Source organism: Egretta garzetta, unplaced genomic scaffold, assembly GCF_000687185.1.
Source record: "Egretta garzetta isolate BGI_Z169 unplaced genomic scaffold, ASM68718v1 scaffold107, whole genome shotgun sequence".
Classification (NCBI taxonomy): domain Eukaryota; kingdom Metazoa; phylum Chordata; class Aves; order Pelecaniformes; family Ardeidae; genus Egretta; species Egretta garzetta.
Window position 1 is genome coordinate 2,382,557 of NW_009260399.1, and position 19,753 is coordinate 2,402,309.

Genomic DNA, 19,753 nt, shown 5'->3' on the forward strand with positions numbered 1-19,753 from the left:
GCAGTAGGAAATGTAAGTTTGTCTGCAAGCAAGGATAAACCAGAGATGCAGTGTCGTAGACAAGAGTACAGCATTCACAAGAAGGTTGTCTTCATAGAGGCTCTGTCACTAGGATGGTCAGAGAAAGAACACAGCACACTTTGTGTGATAGCAAATTGCCTGCTGCATACGGATTGCATTTCATCAGTAAGGCTCACCTGCTAGACTCAAGGTTTGAAGGCCATAAGAAGTGTGTTTTAATTTATGTATGGAAAGGGAAAATAAGAGTTTCATTTGTTCTCTAAAGAAGAAAAAATGCACTGTGTCCTAGTAAAGTGTTGACGCTTTTATAATGTAATCTTCTTAAAGAAACTTTCCTCCAATGCTGCTTCTCAGTGAAGTGACCCAAAATCTAAGTAGCTTCCTGGGGCTGATAGTGATCTACAAACTCTCACGTGGGAAGAGGTGGCATTGTGCCAAACAGAATTGCAGGTTGGACATGGAGGATAGGGAAAAACTGAAGAAGGAAGGATTTCTGACAGCAGTTTACCCCAGGCCATAATTTGGAGCAAAATTATATGTGGGCAAGTTTCTCACTTTAACCAAGGACTTATTGTATGATACTGTGCAAGCCCCTTAATCTCTCTGAGGTGGATTGATGCCACCTAATTTTGAATTGCCTAAGAAACCTAACATCCTAGGCTTCATGTAAGGGTGGAAGTCACGAGGGCAGAGCCAGACTCTTTGCAGTGGTGCCCAGCGACAGGACAAGGGGCAATGGGTGCAAACTGAAACATAAGAGGTTTCAGTTGAATATGAGGAAAAACTTCTTTACTTTGAGGGTGACAGAGCACTGGCACAGGCTGCCCAGGGAGGTTGTGGAGTCTCCTTCTCTGGAGATATTCAAGGCCCGCCTGGATGAAGTCCTGTGTAGATTGCTCTAGGAGAACCTGCTTTAGCAGAGGGGTTGAACTAGATGATCTCCCGAGGTCCCTTCCAACCCTTGCCATTCTGTGATTCTGTGAAGAGAGTATGGGACCACCAAAATGCAGTGCAACTTGCTTATCTATCTAAGGAGGTGCTCCATGGAGCTGTGGCTGTTGGATTTATAACACTGCAGTTAACATGCCACTGAATGGGTTGAATCTTTCCCTCTGTCATTTCCCTGTCTATCAGTACAGATATTTTAATTCTGTATTTTTATTCTCTGTCCCATTTCTCTAGCTCACCAGCTATCTCCTGTTAGGACTGTTACCCTGAGCCTCTTCCACTCTTAAAGCAATAGGATGCTGAAATGCACTGAAGCTGCAGGCACTATGTTAATGCAAATACCTGTACACTATAAATAAACACTTAAATACTAGCTAAAAGACAAAAATCCCAGATTTTTGCTAGTCATAGTCATATTTTTACCTGGAAAGGTAATGATCCTGTTCGGTGCAGCCTTGTCTCTTAAACTGAAATAAAGAAGTGAAAACTCCTGCAACTCCGTGCAGCTTTTTCTATCAATTAGTTAACTCTCAGCAAGTCATATCTGTTAAGGAGATATTAATAGAAGCGATCAAAGAGAGAGATCACAAATGTCAAAATTTCCAGCTGAAGACATAATTACCCTAAAAAGCTTTTTATGTAACTTTTTGCTGCATCTGCTGGAATTTATGAATCACAAAAGAGAAACTAATCATCCCAAGGAAGAAATGAAGATGCATAGGTCTTCCTATATTTTATGCAAACAAAAGATTTGTTATGTTTGGCTAAAATATAGATTATTTTTTTTTATTAAGTAGTTTGTAAAATTGATGGAACTAAAGTAGGGCCACATTAACAGTATTCGGGGGACGAACATACAGCATCCCAGAAAGGAGTTGTGACCAACTATTGGCTTGCCTACAAGTTGCCATGGAAACAAGATCACCTTCCTTCAGAATGGATGCTGTTGAATATTCAGTATTTATAAGATATCTTTGATATCACAAGTAATAGACTTAGATGGTCAGAAGGGACCTTTACTTCATCTTATCTGGGCACTGAATTTCTCCTAATATGCCCCTTATTCAACCATTAACTTGTGTTTGTCTGAAGTATATCCTCCGGAAAGGCATCTTGTATTGATCTGAAGGCAGAAAGTGAACCTAGTGTTAAAAAATGTGTGCCTAATATCTTGTCTGAATTTGAGTCTGACTTCAGTTTAGCCAGTGGTTCTTGCTATGCATTTGTCTCCTAGATTAGATATACTCAAGTATCAGTGAAAGATTCCTATTTGCTGTAGTCAAGGAACTTTCCAAACTTCTCTTTCTTAAACCTTATCTCCGGCAGTAAGATCTTTCTTTAGCCTTTAAATAATTTATATGGATTTCTTCTCATATTGAAGAAAAGTAAGCTATATGGTGGGATTAAGAATTTAAGCTTTTCCCTATCTGTTCTTGTGTGTGCAAACTGAAAGAGGGGAAAACCCAGCATCACTGGTTGCATGTTGCACTGCTTCCCTAGTGAAGAGCACTTACTGATTATATGACAAATGCAGTAAAAAATGTTGATGCGGGGTTTAGGGCGGTTTCAGACGTATATGCTTTCAGAGGAGCTGTAATTATGATGTTCCTCTGAAGCTGCTCGCTGAGTCCCCATCACTCCAGCTCCTGGCTTGCAACACTCTCCTCCTCCCACCATGCTCCTCTTCTTTCACCCAATATGTGTCTCAGAAATGCAAGAACAGTAACTCTGACAGTGCCCTAGAGAGGTGCACGGTGGGGCAGCCATCATGCCGTCCATATCTATATGTTAGCTTAAAGTATCAGGCTTTATGGCTAAAAGTGAGGCTACACCAAGCAAGTAGATTTGTGAAAAATTTGGCTGGAGTCCCTCTAAAAGGCTCCGTGACCTGGATTTTGCTTCTGTCTCTGCTCTTGCAGCTCCAGAAGCTGAGTATTACAGTATGCATTATTATTAGACCTAAGCATCTAATATGCCTAAAGTTAATAGAGTAAGAGTGTGTATTGCTGGAAAATTTAGCCACATTAAAATATTTCACACATCCAAGGATTTCAATATTTTAAGCAACTTGGCTGCAGTGTTGGAGATTTCTTTCTTTTTAGAAAACAAGAGGTGTTATAAAAATTTTGAAGCTAGTAAAATTTTTTCAGCTTTCCAATATGACAAAAATGTGAAAAGTAAATTACCTGGGGTCTGCATCCCCCCCCTTTTTTTTTTTTTAATTTCCATCCAACTAAAAGTACATTGTTTATAGAATTTTCCTTATCACTTTCAGTTCTGTTGAATTTAATATCACAGCCTCATTTTTCCTCATCAGATCGTAGAGACCAAACTGGACTGGATTGCAGCCAACAATGCGTTGATTTTTTAATGCAATTTTTACGCCTCGAAATACAATCATACATTTTAACTCAACTGCAGTTACTTAAATTAATCAGAACAACCAATACATAAAAAAAAAAAACCCACAACAAATAATAAGAAAATGATCATGTTAACACAGAGAAACTGTTCTGAAAATTGTATTTACCAACTTCTTTTCTTCTGCTCAATGGCAGCTCAAATGGCATCTAAGAAAGCTCTAAAGTATGTAGATTATGTTTTGGTTCTATCCTCCATGCTTGTTCTCCCCATATCAAGATTAGCTGGAAAACTGGTGTGTTTTGGAATTCTGTCCATCTTACTCATCTTGCTGAGCACAGGTAAATGCTAGCAGCATCTTTTTCACCAGGAAAGCTGAAGCTTTTCCACAGGAGCACACTCATACACTTGCCATGTACTTACAGAAATGAAACATTTTCATTGGCTTGGGAAAAAAGACCAAATTAATATGTAACTATAACCACTACTGTCTTGAGAGCTCATATTTACTTTCACACAGCTTTTCTTGCTGCATTAGGGGAAAAAAATACACGTAGCTCCCTTTTTCAAATATGAGAGTTTTCCAGTGACTACAAAGGGCTATGAGAATATTAGCATACTGGCTAATTAAGATTATTTTGCATTTTTAATATTTAGCTATGCATGAGGGAGCTATACAGGGAATTTGAAGAATCAGGTATTTTAAAGGAGATTAGGCCTTAAGAACAGCAGAAATTAAAAGCTTTAAGTCTTTTTGCAAACATGCATATTTCAAGAACATTGTGAGAAGCTGTTGTCCTCAAGAGGTAATGATAAGCACGTATCCTCCCGAGGCTGCGCTGGCGTTTGCTGCCTCACTGAAGAAGTTAAAAGCTGTAACTCTACATCACTTAATGAACAGCACTGATGGAGCTCAGAAGGGAATTGGGATTCCAGCTGGATGTAATTATCATTATTATTATTAGTTTATGTTCACATGCCTTCTCAGGCAGGGATCTCGCTGTTTAGCTTGAAATTTTCTTCAGTCCCATTACAAAGCAAATACCAAAGCGATCCAAACAGTCATGCGCTAAGTTGGGGAATTTTGCTTCCCAGTATCTACCATAACTGGAAACAAAACTTGCAAAAAACCAAAACCAAAAAGAAAGATGTACATAATATCAGACAGGGGACTCCATCCCACCCCAGCAGCAAATCAAAGCATGTTATACCCGTGGGCTCAGCTCCTGCTTCTGTGCAGTTAACGCTGTTTAAATTTGCCCTCACCTTAAAATGCAGCGGTGTTCAAACGGAGCAGCCCTCCATGAGCCCAGAAGCATGTTCGTGACTGCTGTATCTCTGTCAATGTAAATAAATGCCATTCTTTGTTCAGTAAACGCAAATTGCTCGCCTCGTTCCAGGCTCTTTGGTGCATTATATGGACTAATTTTCTGCATTGCAAGTGTAAAAATCTCTAAGCCGGCAGCAGTATGATTGCTCTCTTAATTATGTTCAATCAGTCCTACTGTCAATCCACCATAAAAATGTAAACCTCTGCATGCTCCATAGTGGTGTAATTTAAGGGCCTGGAAAGTGCTGTATGCATAGTGTGGATACCTGTATCACAGAAAGTAGCTATATAAGCACGTATATATAAAGGTATGTAAAACACATACTCATATATCAATAATTTCTGTTTTTCTGGAACTAATGTGAAAAAACCTGCAGCAAATCATACCCTGCAGATTTAAATTTGATTCATTCCGTTGTACTCCATGGTATCTCAAATAACAGTGGATTCAGAGGCAATTCATCCTTCCACTTGTGGTGTTACCAGGGAGGGACGTCACTCAGAGCCACCTCGTTGCCTAATAAAGTTCACTGCTCTTAACTATGAGCATGGGCTAGTCTGGGCAACATGTAAAACAAGAATTTCCTTTGCAGTTGCCCTACAATATGAAGGATGTCTTCAGGAAATCTGGGAAGGAAATAATTTTCAAAGAATAATTAAAATGCTGCTGTTTGCTCTACCTGAAATTGAAGTTAAAAGCTGAAATTTCACAAATAGTTTTCAACTAAAAATCCAAAGGAAAAATAAGTCGATCTCATGAAAACATAAAATTTTGCTGCTCAAAACCCCCTTAATTTTGTACTTAGATTTAATCTCATTTAAAAATATTGCTTTCAAGAAGGGATTAGTTTAGAAAACTTGAAATAACGTATTTCCAAATGTTAAAATTTGTTGAAACTGATTGTAGTCTACAAGAAGTTCCAGCCTTAAAAACTGATCAGATGGTAGGGAAAAGAGATCTTTTTTTCCTTTAAAGTTACTATTTTGAAAAAAGAAAAACAACTTGGTGCAAAAAGAAGATCCTAGTTCACAGACTGGGTCTGCTCTGGTAGCTGAATTCAGCACCAGTATGCAACTGGGAATCCCTTCCCTAGACCTGCTCCTGCATCTTTGATGTGGATGACACTCAATTTGTTTTGTTTTTTTTAGCCCACGTAGAGGAGGAAGAAGTCATGCTGGCAGTACCAATACCTTTAGGACAGAAAGGAAATTAGGTGAAACAAAGCTGAGATAAGATCCACATTTTTCCAGCTCTTCTGTCAATCTCTCGACGCAAACCATGGGAGATGGGCAGGGAGAGGGGCTCTGGGACCGATGCTGTGCACAGGGCAGGAAGGGAGGAGAAGTTCCTGGGATCACAGGGAGAAAGTGCTTGGCTGTGTGGCAGCTTTTCATCTCGGAGGAAAGGAAAAAGCCACTTCTTCTGTTTGGCCCTCCAAAGTCTGCTCATCTTCCCTCCTAGATGGGGAGTATTTGGTGAACGGTGCATGCTCCAGCCTGCGTGCTTTCTTCCCAGCCCCATAAATACTACCTGTGTTTAAGCTGTTCTCTGCTGACTGTCATAGCAAATAATTATAACGATTTAAAACGTGTTTCTTTAGCCCTTAAGCTGTGACTGCTTATTTCCTCTTATGTATTTATGATATAACTCAGTGGTTATCAAAAAAATGCTTTTGCCATGCTGTGTGCACTGTGCAGCGCGGTCCTCCCAAGTAAGACTCGGTCATCACCATTTTATTGCTCACATCCCAAAGCTAAATGAAGAGGAATCTTCTAATTCCCAGAGAGGTGAATTTCCATCATAACTCCGATACTCTAATGCTACACTTCATCTAGCAGCCAGCACTTAGCCGAGCACCCCGGGGACAACGAAGGGAGAGGGTGGGGAAAGCAGACGTGAAGGATTTCAGATTCTGAGACATCACTGTGAGGCTATTTCTCACAATTATTAGCATGAAAGTCTTGTTTGACAGCAACCCTACCTGTCCTCCAAACTGCCAATAATTGTATGAGTGCATGGGTGGGGGTAGAGAAGGTAATTTGGAATATAATTTTTAATGCGAATTCTTTTTTATTAATTTGTCAAGTGTGGACTCTAGGAAGGGCTTTATGAACATGGTGAGTGAAGGTGTATGTGCTGTATTTCTCATGATAAAAATGCTATATGGTGGCAGTCTTAGAAAGACAGTGCCCTGTAAGAAACCCCCCCCCCCCCCCATGCTGGACGAACTCTGTTCAGTAATGGGAAGGTGCCTGTGGAAAAGCTCCAGGGGAGGCTGAAGGTACAAACCTTTGAGCAGCGGGGAGGATGAAGCAGCCCATTCTCAGCCATATTTAGCAATGAGTGCTGTGGGATTGAGCCGCCTGGCTGATGGCCAAAAAAAAAGTAGGAAAAGAGGCTTTGGCAGGAAAAGGAGCAAGCAGTAATGGGCTTCCAAGTTGTGCAAGGGTAAGAAGAATGATCCGTCATTACTGAAGCAACAGGACTTGTGTTTTCTTCCTTGGTGTCTTCTCTTGTTTTCAGTGATTGTGAGCAAGAACAGAGCTTGAATATAGCTTTTTGGATTTTAAGGTGGCTAGAGATTAAGTCTGAAACAGACATATCCAAAGCACCTTGGGGTTGGACTAGGTGACCTCTAGGGGTCCCTTCCAACCCAAAACATTCTATGATTCTATGATTTCAAAAGGAACTAATGCAAACAAATGATGCAAACAGACTTGGGGGGCATTTAAAGTCCAGAGCTAGAAGAACTGAAAAATGTTCTTGTTACATTGCAAGTGGTTTTGGGGGGTTAGTATGGTAAATTACTATATAAGCAGAAAGAACTTTGAATAATTTTTACTCTATGTCCCTTTGTAAGGGACAAGCAAAAGGGAATCAGCTGGAGAATAAACTGCCATTGATTCCAGATATAAGGAAAATGTTCAAATACTTGAGTTGGTCTGACATATATTTGAAAAAAAAAGTTCTTCTAATGATGCAAGAGCTTAGTTAGGATTTGGAGAAATTAAGGGAGATGCTGTATAACCATATGTTATTTCATATAACAGTTTATTTTTTTATACTGTCAAAAAATATTGTCATGCCCTTTCTATGTTCATACATTCCTCTTATAATTTTGAACTCACTCAAATATTTGAACACACCTCAAATAATTTCTCAGTTACATTTCATTTGCTTTCTGTGCCCACGTCTTTCCCTCACCGACTCCTCACTGAAGCTTCGGACCGAGCTCCACATGCAGTAAAAAGCCGGATTTCTTCCTGACACCCACTCATTACTCATCTGGGGAGGTGCTGAATAGCTGAGGGGACAACTATATCTGACCACGACCAAGCAGTCGATCTGTGCAGACAGAGAAGTAATGTACCATGGTCTGGGATTTGATTACCGAGCTGAAAGGGCAAGAGCTGATGTCCTTCAAACTTAGTTTAAAAAAAACCAAAAAAACCAAAAACCACAAAACAACCACCCAAACAAAAAAGCCCTCCAACCTCCCCTTCCAGCTTGACTTTCCAGTAAGATGAGAACTGAGCAAGGAAACATAAAACTGCCCCCTGCAAAAGCAGCATGTAAAATCAGGTTATCTTTATCTGGAGACCACAGTGCTGGCTGCTGGCAGTATTTAAACAGGATTGTTTCACGGCTGGATGCAATACACTGAGAGGAGGCCCGCTATTTCCTCCTCCTCTCACCAGCCCCAGGTTTTCCCTCCGTTACCCCAGCTGCCGTTTTGCACTTTCAGCTCAGCACATTTATTTATCACAAACTTAAATGACATAGCTAACCAGCGAGATCAAACCCCGTCATTACTCCCACTTCCAGTTGCCCAGTTTATATTTCAGAGCTGATTTATGATACTTGCCTGCCTCGTTGCCTGAGTGCCCCAAGCAATTTATTCCATAATGCCCTTCTTGTAAAGAAATAATGTCTGAATTGCTCGCAGGTTAGTTCTTCTATGGCAGCATTCCATGCCCTGGTACTTTTCAGTCATTCACCATTGCAAATAGCTCAAAGGCAAACTGTGATACAGGATTTGGATTATAATGTCCAGACTTACTCAGCACAGTTAAACTGGAGAGGGAAAAAAAGAGGACTGGAGGTCTCCTGGGCTATTAAATTAATTTCTGCTGTGCAATACTACTGTGAAACCCACATAAGTCCAAAGAATTGCTTGGGATTTAAGCAGTGTGAAGAGCTGAATTTGATGTCCTGTCTCAAGCTAGGAGGAAAGGGAGCTGAAATTCTGCAGACCTTAAAGCACCTTACAGATGGGTTGTTTAAGGCTGCCACTGTTTGGGGAAATGAAATCAGTAATAATTTTGTACTGGTTTGTTCATCCTAGTTATTTTTTTCTAAAATAAAAGCTAGTATCTAAGGCTGGACTTTATTTTTGTTCCTTTACTCTTAGTTCTGTGTTAACTCCTGCATTGTGAATCACACTTGAGCGTTTAATAGGACTCAAGTCTTGAAGGGACTGACCTAAGTGCAATACCATAAGATAAATGTGAATTTTACACCTAAATGCTATGCATTACAGGCCCATCAAGCTGAAGAGATTGGGAAGCTGTCCCTGTTGTGGAAATTTGTGATGATCCTAGAGAAAACAGCAGGAAACCCAAATTCTCTTCCTGCGACTGAATATGTGGAAGATGATATAGGCTGCCATTTTAATTTTACCTACATGTCTTAGCCAGTACAACCCATACAAAAATTAAAAGAAAGAACAACTGTAGCCTGGCCTGATTAAAAAAGGGATCTATAAGGGAAAATACTTTTATAACAGTCTTAATTTTATCTTATTCCTTGAGTAGCCCAAATACATTTAATGATATTGTTAATGGCATTAAAAACTACATAAAGAACATTAGGTGTTTCCCTTATGAAAATTCAGAATTAAGAGTTACTGCTCAAACAGTAAAGGATGAAAATAAAATGCATGACTACAGAAAATAATAATAATAATAATAATAATAATAATAAACCCCTGCATAATTAATGCTGGCAGTTATAGCATTACCTTACTCTTGTGCATATGTGCTGCTTTTTAGCTGCATAATTATTTTCCTCCCAGTAATATTTCTATAACAATATTTTTACAGTATTGTAAGGCTTGCTGTAAAATCAGCCCTAAACAAAAATGCAGAGCTGTGGGCAGGTCTGACAAATAGGACACGGAATGGGAAGTGACAGGGAACAGAGCAAAAAGTGCAAGTGCTTAAGCACTGCATTTCTCTTTCCTGACCTGGGAATTTGGGCAGAGTAATACTGATATTCTGAGAAGCAAGAAATGCAGGGCAGGATTGAAATCTGCTCTTCACCATGACAAACCAGGCAGGAAATACAGCATAGCTCATTCCCGGTGTCCGTCTCCATCCAAGCCTCATTCCAGCAAAACTGAAATTGGAATTACAAACTCCTTGTGCTGCAGCCTGGAGGCTTTGCTGATGCCAGGGATGTCAAAGCGCCTGTGCACAGGGAGGGAGGTGTGGCTGGGACCAGCTCTGCAGCTGGACCTCCCTGAGGGCCACCTTCTCCAAAACCTCTCCACCACGTGAGCCAAAGCATGGGAAATGGAGACACCTGGGAGATTTGCTTTATTTCATCTTCCTGGTCTGAACTAAATCACTAGTACAGGTGCACTCTAAAGGACAAGCCACCCGGGTAAATTTGGGCACATACTTGTGTGCCTGCAGTACTCGATGTGAGTTTCTGCACTGCAAATGCAGGATGTAGCATTTAGAACAATTTTTTTTTACTATAAATTATTATGGACAAAGTATTATGCAGTTGTGGCTGCATCAGAAGTTTTCAAAATATCAGCCTGTGGCATTTCTAAACCATATAACTCATGGAAACACATTAACTTGCTGATATATGTCCCAAGTGCCTCACTGCGAGGAAGGTAGCAGAAGGCGGGTTGTCTCTTTATGCTGGAAAGTCTGGAGAAAACAGAGGTCTCCAGGGACAGTAGAAAGATCTTCTTTAAAGAGAAAAAAGCTAAAAAAAAAAAAAACAACAGGAAAAGAATTTTCCAGGAAGGCTTTTAAGGCCCAGGTGGCTATCTGAATTGCCAAGAAAGCATCATATGTGGGCTCCTACATGGTGCCTTCTGGGTTTCCTGGGGTTTGGAAAGTATTTCTGTACTTTGCTGAAATACAGCTGAAAGCACTAAACCAGCACTAAGCATGTGCACATCAGACTGTTGCAAAAGTTAAAAAAACACACAGAAACTAAGGGTGAGGAGGGAGCAGGAGGCCAGCAGTGTGGTGACACCACCGACACCAGCTCCTGGGAGCGGAGACCCCAGTGCAACCACCTTGTCACTGCAACAGGACTTCTTTACTCCAAGCTTCCTTTTGCCCAGAAGTCCAGACGTGTTGGAAAGGTAACATAACAGATATGGAGTTTCCAGTAGATGTAGGCAAACAGAGGAACAGATGTATTTGTATGGGGTTTTGAAAACACCACTGCCCCTTGTTTTGCCTGAGAGAAAGGTCTGTACAAAGAAAAAGCCTGCACACATTTATTTGCCGTTCACTGCTGTCATACTGGTTAGGAGCACCCTTTGGGTAGGGTTTATAGCTCTTATGGAGGCAGGTCCTGGATCATGTGCACAACCATCTTTCCTAATCTCTGCTTGTCTTTCTTTTTCTTTAGTAAAGACCATGTGAACTTTCTTTTCTCTTCTTGTACAACGTTTCCTTTCTGCCTTTTAGAGGTACACATCTGTGGTGCCTTTTTAAATTCCCTAGTGCTTTTTAAAATTCCCTCTTTTTCACCTTTGTCTCTCCTTCTTGTCTGGGATGTTTCAGCTCACTCATCACTCCATCCTTTGCTTCAGACAGATAAGAAAAAGACTAGTTCTTTAGGTGTCTGTCAAGCTCTTCAGCATACTAATTGCTGTTTGTCAAAGAGCAGTTATTAAAATGCATAGTCACTGCCGAGAGGTAGCTGTAATGACCTGAGATAAAAGCATTCCCTCTGTCTTTCCCGCTGCCCCGGGGCAGGTGGTTACTGCCCGCAGTTCAGCTGCAGCAGATGGTGGGTTGCTCAAAACCTGCTATCCTGGTTTCAGCTGGGACAGAGTTAATTTTCTTCCCAGTAGCTGGCACAGTGCTATGTTTCGGATTTAGGATGAGAAGAATGTTGATAACACCCTGATGGTTTAGTTGTTGCTGAGCAGTGCTTACACCAGTCAAGGACTTTTCAGCTTCCCCTGCTCTGTCAGGGGCACAAGAAGCTGGGAGGGGGCCCAGCCAGGACAGCTGACCCCAACTGGCCCAAGGGCTATCCCAGACCATAGGACGTCATGCCCAGTATAGAAACTGGGGGCAGTTGGCTGTGGGGCAGTGACTGCTTCTCGGGGATGGGCTGGGCATCAGTGGGAGGGTGGTGAGCAATTGCATTGTGCATCACTTGTTTTGTATATTCTTTTGTCATTATTATTACTAGTATTATTTCCCCTTCCTTTTCTGTCCTATTAAACTGTCTTTCTCTCAACCCACAAATTTCACTTTTTTTTTTCCTGATTCTCTCCCTCATCCCACTGGGAAGGGGGGGAGTGAGGGAATGGCTGGGTGATGTTCAGCTGCCTGCTGGGTTAAACCACAACACCCGCTTTAGTGCAAAACTGGCTGCATGAGCTTCTTGAGTGTTGCTTACTTCAGTTCAATAAAAGCGATGCCAGTGTGATGCACATTTACAGACTGACATCCTCTCCTATCACTTCTTGTTGGGCATATTTAATTTTCTAACCTCCTCCTAAGCCTTCCTAATAGCATTAGCTCAAACCACCTCGACTTGCTCTGTAATTTTTTAAATTTTCCCTGAAGTGGGTGAAGCTGATCCTTGCTGTGGGGAATTTTTATGATACCCCTCAAGGCAAAAACATGTTTGTGCTTGAATATAAAGAAAAAATTAATGAACAATTTAATGAAAATGCATTGGGCAGAGTCTTAACGCAATACATGGTTCTACATGGATTCTGCAAAGGTGCATCACAAGCAGATTCCTTATACACACTGGCACCAGCACCGATCCCAGAGACAGTGCTGAGGCTGTTTCTTATCTCATCAACCAGGGAAGCTCCACTCCCTTGCAAGGAGTGTTCTGTCTCTGGCATTCCTACTTCCAGCCAGTTTAACCCCTTCTTGCAGCTGGGCCTTCTTGCCCTCCACACCAGATCATTCCTTGCTCACAAATTACCATGGCTGAGCAGTTACAATTGGAATTTCCCCTTCATGGCTTTCCTGGGAAAGTTGCCTTTTGTGGTGGTAACCTCCAGGTTAATAAGGGCATAAGCCAGGAGAATTCAATAGCTGGATGGGAGTGTGTTGTCCAATATCTCTAGTTTGGAGGTTATATACACCAGGCTATTCAAAGATAAGCAGTCTTCCTCATAAGTTTTCGTACAAACAAGAATGTTTGAAGTGTGCACAGAAAGTCCATAAACAGTGAGAGCCCCACAGCACTGTTAGGATACAGACCTGTATTTTGAAAGTAAAAAAAATGTCCATCAAATCAGCCTAAGAGATTTCTAGTTTGAATGTGTATACTCTACAGAAATGTATTGCAGTCCTAAACCCATGAAATCTTTGTGGTTCCCTGATCAAAAGTGCTTGGCTTTCACAGAAATAGTGAGTTTGAGTGTGTTTCAAAATTCACCTTGTCTCCATCATGCTGCCTTCCACAAGGTCAGTTATTTACAACTTAGGCATCACTGGCATGAAGAAAGGTTTCACATGCCAGTTTTGACCCTCAGCATCATCTCGGTTATTTCAGTGGTTTTATCTAAGTTTAAATGACTCGAACATAAAAGTCAATTCTGTCAATGAAGTACATGAAGAAACAAAATCAGCTTCTCTGTGTAATCTTTATTTTCGCTCAGGTTTCCAGAGAAATAAAAAGATGTAGGAAGATTTATCATCATCTTTACTCCATAGCCCAGCTCTAAGCAAACAGCCCCACAGATTGCCTGTGCCCAGGTGGGAGGGGTTTGAGAGACCTCTAAATATTACACTAAAACTGGCAGAGATAGCGCTGACCCTTAAGTAGTTATTTAACTCCTAGATCATGGAAAAAGTGACACTTTTTTGAACATGTATTGCAGGGTTATGAGGGCAATGACTGTACTGAAGGGCAGGTAGGTTAATTTGAGCTTCAGAAAGCAAAATCTGTGAGAAGCCACTTTTGATCCATTTTGTCTCCTACCAAGAGAATCCTGCAAAGCTGACACGATGCCGTGCCTGGGAGCACTGGGCTTGCTCTACCAGCCCTGCCTGATCGTCCCTCCTGCTGCAACTGACTTTTTCCCCACCTCTTCTTCCTGAGACACCCCAAACTGGATGCAGTGTTTATTGGGGTTGTTAGAGTTTGTTTGCTGGACTTGGTGGACCTGAGCTCAACCCAAGAGAGGGAACTATTGTATTGTTCATTAATGCCCCCAAATATCCCAGGTGGAATCAGCTTCATTGCTGTAGTGCAGAACAGTGGAGGTACAAGGCTAGCAAATTGTGCTCTAAGGAAGAAAGAGGGAAAAGCAGATGGTGCAGGAAGGGAGAAGAAAATTGGCTTTGCAGTTATAGTGTAAACTTTAGAAATCTATAGTATTATGCAGCCTGCCGCAATTTCAAGCACCTTTGACTAGACTGCTCAACAGTGGATAATAAAAGGATCAGAAAAAACAGGGAATCAATAAGGCTGTCAGAGCTCTTTCCTCCTGCTCCAGTGTTTCACATTTACTCTGTGTATCTCTCTACTTCACAGTATTTCAATAAAGCAGGAAAATAGCCAGTCTCAAAGCTGAGCTATACAATTTCCTCTTCACACATTACTAACCACTGCTTCAGAGATTTTCTACATGTCTAGACAGGGATCTGTTTTTTTAAAAAAAATAATAATACTGTATTAAAGCAAGTGATTACTGTGTATGCTAATGTTCATAACGATCAGTATCCCTCTTTTCTGAATTTAACTTTGGCGCAATTTCAGGGATTTTACATTGTTGGCTTTTCAGAGACAGGAAAAATGCAGTTCATTAGTATGTGTGAATAGTAGCCTTTAGGTTTTTATGTCATTATCAAGGCAATTAAGAAAAAAAAAAAGAGCCAAACCAAAAACTAAACCTAGAGTTACCCTTTTCAAGTGCTTAAAGGTTTAATCAGATCCCATTTTTGAAAATGCTAGGACGATTGAAAATGTTAGGACAATTTTTATAACATGACAAATAATTAGATAAAAGTGCTTCATACCTTTTAGTGTGGAGCTAGATAGAGGTGGGAAGGGAGAGGAAAAGTGAGATAAGAGTCCTGAATTCAAATGAACGTTAGTAGGATGTCCCTGAACACTATCAGATGTGGGGTTTTTTGAGCTGATGATAGCAGATGCTGAGCAGCCAGTAAGCCATCAGCTGTTTCATTTCTGAATCCATCTCTGTCTCTTCAGCTTCTTCTGGCTATTCAAGAAAAGCAGTATCATGCTTTTAAAACTGTACCAGAAATCCTGGAGCATACCCACAGCTTACCTCAGTGCTGTCTGTAGCAAAGATAGGCAGACCTCACAGGCTAGAAGTCTTTTACTTTGGTCAAAGAAAGGAATCGGAGGAAAGGAATAAACCCTTCTACAGGTGTTGCCAAAATACACCCTTTCGTGTTTGCTGTGAAGTTGTGCTGAACTGCAGATGTGCACCTGGCTCTCGCCTTGCTCATATGAAAGCTCTTGCTTTGGCAGGAGTAGTCTTTTTAGGGGTGACACCTCCAAGGTGACACCTTTCTAGCCTATCTTTCATGGGCTGATAACAAACTAATGTTTGTCCAAACTCTATATGGAGTCCTCAGCTGCTAGGCAAAGCAGGAATTCTTCTTAGAAAATAAGTATGGGGAAAGAATTCCCATTTTGCTTCAGCTGACAGACTTCACAAGTTGTCAGTTATATTTGTAGAAGACTACACAGATTATTTTGGGTTTCTCTCCTATAACATGCGGTTGCTAAGGCAATCTCTAGCTGAGGGTTCCTGGGGCTTTCTGAATTGTTGCAGAGGTAGGGCAGAAAGGGATGTGCATCTTTTCTCTCCTGCCACCTGTAAGCAGCAAGGTTCTTACTTCACATACTCAACCAGAAGATTCGTCCATGACTGAAGCAGGGGAGAACTCTTACTTGAGAAATACACTCAGTAGGAAAGTTCTCAGAGAAACAGCAAACACTCCTGTAAGTAGTGATGAGTGGGAGAGTTAAGTGACTTTAACATGGTTAGAAATAGCTAACACAGGGAGCAGGAGAAGAGGCAACCGAGAGAGAAGCACAGATCTGATTATATTAGTGCATCTGACCCAGACTACTGCTCAGGTGGATCCAGGGTTCTTTTGGATGAGTTGTTCGTATATGTCTTGCATGCATAAATATCTGTGTGAGTATTGAATGAGTCCTACAGGCTGAAAGGGTGCAATTTGGGCCTTCTTTTTAACAGATGAGTGTATGAGAGGGGGGAAGCACCACAAGAATTAGGCAGAGACTATGATTTAAAAGGCAGAGAACAATACGAAATAAGATGGTTTGTTTGTTTGTGCACTTTTACGCAGGAACTAGGTACTGAAAGTCTGGAAAATCTATTATTATCTATACTGTCAGACTTGCATTCACAAATAGAGACAGTACTGACTGATATCTTTACTGATAAATCTATCAAAATAGGTCAGGGGAAGAGTTACTCAGAAATGAGCCAAGTAAGTAAGATGTTATTTGTAGTGACTTGCCCTCAATTTATTATAGTTCACCTGTAAATTCACACTAGAGCCAAACATTTTTGCTCTAAGTCAAGTTAATTTCTAAAAGCACAAAAATGAACCATAAAATGAAAATCTCAAATAACTCTGTTGTGTCAGCAGTTGAAAGCTTCTTTCGTGTGATTGAGGGTTTTACTGAAATGTGAGGATTTCTCAATTACAAGATTTCTGTAAGTGCTTAGGTTATGAATGGTCCAGCATCCTCTGAGTTTTTAATGGCCTTTAATGGATTAAATTAATGGATTTTAATGTGAATATCTGCTCTGACTAGTGAAGACTGAAGCATTTCCAGAGGTGTGTATTGAGAACCTGACAGTACCTGTCATGCACTGCAAATATTACGCACTTCACTGCAGAACACCAAAGAGCTGAATGTTATAGATTTTCTTTCCTTTTTTACAACATGCTACACAATACTGAACCACTGTTATCTAATTACCTTATTTTTCACAGACTTGTTCACTTTGTTAGGAGCCTGAAAGGGATTGGTTGGTGAGGCAGTCTGAAGCCTACAGCGTCTCCCAGGATGATGCTAGGAGAACTCATTACGCCACATGAAATGCTCACAGATTATGGTATTCAATGCTACAGAAAGATATATAAGAGGAAAACCAACAAAAATTAAGTGTTGCTCTGGAAGGATAAGAAAAAAAAAAGGCACCTCCCAGTGAATATCGTTTCTTTGCTGAACCATTAAAGCACTCTGTATTCAACGAAGCAGGTATCCAGAGGGGTAGGGGAATGCTATATCATCATTAAATAAAATGTGCTTTATAAAATGGATGCGCAGAGGGAATGGAGTTCAGGTGGCAGAGTAAGAGATGTGTCACTAGAAGGGAAAAAGCCCAGAGAAACCAAAGAAATACTCCTTTACTTTCACAGGAATGTTGCCACATGCTGAGCAATGTACCTGGAGCAATAAATAAAAGAGGAAAATAGTTTTCTACCCTTAATTAAAAACTTATCTGGCAATATTTTTGCTAGGTAACAAAAGGAGTTGTTGGGCTCCTGACCAGCAATGCCTCTGATGACTGAGCTTATTTCTGTCTGCAGCAATTTGCATTGATTCTCTCCCCTTCTGCTTAATCTCAGATTTTGGTTGGGATAGAGCTGGCCCTGTGATGGCAGTGAATTTGCTATGAATAGATGTACTTTTGCTCTCAGCTCACACATTTATTGACAGTTTTGACTTCAGTAGATATACTTGGAATCACCAGTTGCAAAGAGGGAAGAGAAATCAGATACATTTGATTTGAAAAGTCTCAGGTATGATCTCAGATATAAGCAGTCTCAGACACAACAGTTCTGTTCACTCCTTTTCTTTCCGAATCTTTCTTTTTACCGAATATATTTCTGACACCCTGCTACTTATACATCTTGATATAGGTGGAGGAAAGTTCAGAATTACAGGTTTATAATTCTGAATCTTATCTAAAACATTTAGGCTAGGATAAAAGATCACAAGCAATCTGGAAAAGAAATAATGAGAGAAAAGAAAGCATCTACAGACAACATGAAATTATTTTGGTTTTTAAACACAAAAGTAGGCCATGAAGAGTAGCAAGAGAATCTAATGAGGCTGAAAGATCTGTAATACACTTGCAGATGAAATTCAGTGCTGATTTGTGACAAGTAATGGGAAGAAAGGGGAGAAGGGAGGGAATCAACCCTAACTAAACTACAGAAAAATGAGCTTTAAATTAGCTATTACCATTCAGGAAATATATCTTGGCATTTCTGAGGATAGTTCAAACAAATGTCAACTCAATGTTCAGCAGCGGTCAAAAAGGTGGACGGTGTATTAAACAATTAGTAGGAAGACTCCAGTGAACAAATCAGAAAAAATCACTGTCACTCTAAAATCCACTGTGAGTTCATGTTTTGAATACTGTGTATCTTCAGTCTTGCTCAGGTATAGGAGGTTATTGAAGGTCATAAAAAGCACAGAATAGTTGCTAGATAAAGGGAGGGTGAACAGATAGAAACGTATAAAACCATAGATTACATACAGAAAGTGAGTAAGGAACGACTGTTATTTCTCACAGGATGAGACCTGTAGGGCAGTAACTGAAATGATCACATAGGGTTTTACAGAACATACAAGAAGGAAAACTGTTGCCAGGTGGAAAAGCATTGCCATTCTGGCATTGCTACAGTATGAAGTGGACCTTGAAAGCTTAAAAAGTCTCAAAGATATATTAATGAAAAAAAGGAATCATCACAAATAAGGATACAGATACAAGCTCTAGTTTAGGAAGTCTCTGAATTGCATTATGCTAGAACGTGGGAGTATACAGCAGGGAAAACTTCACAGTGCTTTTCCCTGTTCATTTCTTGTTTTCTCTAAGCCTCTGCTGTTGGTTCCTGTCAGAAACATGTAACTGGGCGAGAGATTTGTTTTGCTCATCTTGGGATTTTGAAAGAGCTGAAAGAAAACTGTGAGCCAGTTTTAATGAACACTTTTGAGTGATTTGGCTTCCTACTCACCTAGGAACCTAGAAGAGGTCCTTGCCCATGGTTCCTGCTTGCTCGGGGACATGCAGGATGCTGACCCCAGGTTCCTTGGGAAGGGAACTCAGATTATTGGTGAGGAGGTCAGCTGCCCTCTTTGATTCCTGCTTAATGGCCTCTCTTATGAGTGAAGGCTAAACAGCTTAGTACCCCCATAAAATAGAAACAAGTGGTGTGTTACTGGAGTTGTGGTGGGTTGACCCTGGCTGGGCACCAGGGTCCCACCAAAGCGGCTCTATCACTCCCCCTCTTCAGATGGACAGGGGAGAGAAAATATCATGAAGGCTCATGGGGGGAGATAAGGGCAGAGAGAGATCGTTCACCAATTACTGCCACAGGAAAAACAGACTCAACTTGGGAAAATTAGTTTAATTTATTACCAATCAAATCAGAGTAGGGTAATGAGAAAATACAAAACAAATTTTAAAACACCTTTCCCCTACCCCTTCCTTCTTCCCAGGCTGAACTTCACTCCCAATTTCTCTCCCTCCTCCCTGCCAGCGGGGCAGGGGGACAGGGAATGGGGGCTGGGGTCAGTCCATCACACGCTGTCTCTGCCCTCCTTCCTCCTCAGGGCAGGACTCCTCACACTCCTCCCCTGCTCCAGCCTGGGGTCCCTCCCACGGCAGTCAGTCCCCCATGAACTGCTCCAGCGTGGGTCCTTCCCACGGGCTGCAGCTCTTCACGCACTGCTCCAGCCTGGGTCCATCCCTCCCACGGGGCGCAGTCCCTCAGGAGCAGACGGCTCCAGCGTGGGTCCCCGTAGGGCAACCAGCCTGGCCAGCAAAGCAGCACAAC